Source organism: Chinchilla lanigera, unplaced genomic scaffold, assembly GCF_000276665.1.
Source record: "Chinchilla lanigera isolate Chin_1 unplaced genomic scaffold, ChiLan1.0 scaffold00089, whole genome shotgun sequence".
In the NCBI taxonomy this organism is placed as follows: domain Eukaryota; kingdom Metazoa; phylum Chordata; class Mammalia; order Rodentia; family Chinchillidae; genus Chinchilla; species Chinchilla lanigera.
Genome location: NW_004955490.1, coordinates 572,181 through 574,298, shown reverse-complemented (window position 1 = coordinate 574,298; position 2,118 = coordinate 572,181). Strand labels below are relative to the sequence as shown.

At 40.3% G+C, this 2,118-nt stretch overlaps 1 protein-coding gene across 1 annotated transcript in view; it reads right to left on the bottom strand.

Moving 5' to 3' along the window:
- Positions 1-2,118, bottom strand: part of Lrch2 (leucine-rich repeats and calponin homology (CH) domain containing 2) — a gene marked incomplete in the record, with an annotated part of 109,101 nt that overhangs the window by 104,328 nt on the left and 2,655 nt on the right.

The following is a 2,118-nucleotide window of genomic DNA, read 5'->3' as shown; positions in this document are numbered from 1 at the left end:
GAGGGGAGGAGAGGAGAGGGGAGGGGAGGAGAGGAGAGGGGAGGGGAGGGGAGGAGAGGAGAGGAGAGGAGAGGAAAGGAAAGGAAGAAAGGAAGAGAGGAAAAATGGAAAAAAGACAGAAAGAAAGAAAGAAAGAAGGAAGGAAGGAAGGAAGGAAAAAGAAAGAAAGAAAGAAAGAGAGGGAAGATTTTGAGGAGTGAATGTTTAGCAAGAACAAATATGGTTCTGAATTGTGTTGCAGCTTACCTCAGAAAACCAACTGAAGATGTAAATGCCAAAGGTTATAACCAAATATTTGTATTTATAAGAAATATCAAATACAGCAAAAAGGAATATAGAATGAGAAGACTAAACAAGTACATGGCTTTTCTCTGCTTTTAAGGGCTCTCTCTTTCTAGGGACAGCAAGACACAGACATAAAAATGAAAATAAAGCCAGCACTGCCAAGTGGTAAAGACAATAAGTATCATGGGAATTCAAAGAAACAGGAGACTGCTATGGACTAAGGGAGCTGGAGACAGCTTCTTGGAAAAGCTGAGGCTTGAACAAAATTAAGTAAGTGGAGAAAAGAAAGCAATCCAAAGCATGCAGATAACCCTGTACAAAGATGAGACAGAAATGCACAAATACTATATGTGAGGGACAGGGGACTAACCTAGTTGGAAGAGAAAGTTCTGTTTAGGAGGGTTTGTAGAGACAAGGTTGCAATAATAAAGGAGAACCACACAGCGAAGGCCCTGAATGCCAAGCAAGGCTGCTTAACTTTGTCCCACACATAGAAGGATCCTTTACAGGCCACAAAGAACACTAAGAAAAAAAAATACCTCTAATGATGCAATTTGAAGCCATTTTTCTTGAAGCCTTTGAAGAATGCATCAAGTAGTGTAGCACAGTATCTTGACAATAGAACCACGAACATATGAACATACTGTTTAGGTAATCTGGTCAACAAGAAGGAGTAAACACTCAAGTGTGCCTCCCAAAATACAAAACCAGGTATCCACTACACATTCATAGATCTTAGGAAAATGCCTAAGATGAACACTGAGTGGAAAGCTTTGATATCAGGTTTTCCTCCTCTCTCTATCCTCTTCCAACACACATACCTTCTTTTAATCTCTACAAGCAGAATATACCGAAATTGTCCCACCTCAAAGAAAATGTATTTTACTACTTCTTACCATGGGTGAATTCACTTACTATTTTCTTTTAAAATCACTACATATATCAAAATAATTTTCCATGATTTATTTAAGCAAAGTAAATGAAACAAACACATAAATAGCGAATTTAAAGATAATGAAAAGCAAAAAACCCTTTCACCAAAGGAAAACATAGCTAAAATAAGCAACACTGATTTATAAAGCAGAGGGGAAAGACAAGTGTGTTCCTAACAAAAATGCCAGCCACAACAAAGACTAACCGAGAGTATAAGAAGAACATTGCAATAGCCAATTTCTTACCTAAAATGACAAGCCATGAGTCCATAACTCCACAACGAAGGAGTTTTTTGTTTGTTTGTTTTTTGTTTTCAAAAAAATGCCCTTAAAATGTTTGGCTCTTTCTGCTATAAAAATAAAGACTCTAACATAACTCAAAATAAGGATTATCTTCCCCCGTAACCAGTCACGTAAGTGATTGATGATTTAATTTGCCACTGAAGCAAATACTAATTTAACCACCGCTACCTTCTCAACACTAGGAAAATTAAAAATCTCAATCTTTAAAGGCAAACGTGACAAGAAAGAAACCAAGAATATCCTAGGGTGATAAAACCACATGCGATATCAGAACACAGACGAACCATGACAATATTGTTGTCGTACTCCTGAAAGGGCTAAGCCATTTTGGCAGGCTCCTGCGCCTTTAAGGAGTATGCAGAGATTATGACTTTATGCATTGTGTTTTCCCCGCCCCCCACCCCAGAGGAAAGAGGGGAACGTCCAGGGGAGTTGAACGAAGTGTGCTAAGGAGGGTGCCAGTGCCTCGCTCCCCCCCGGGCCGGGAAACTCGCTCTAACAACAATGCTCTCACTCTTAACATCCCAGCCCCGTTTCCACGCATCTCGCAGTCACCCCGCACCCCGGCTCCCCGCTCTGCCGCTCGCGTTCAGAACAG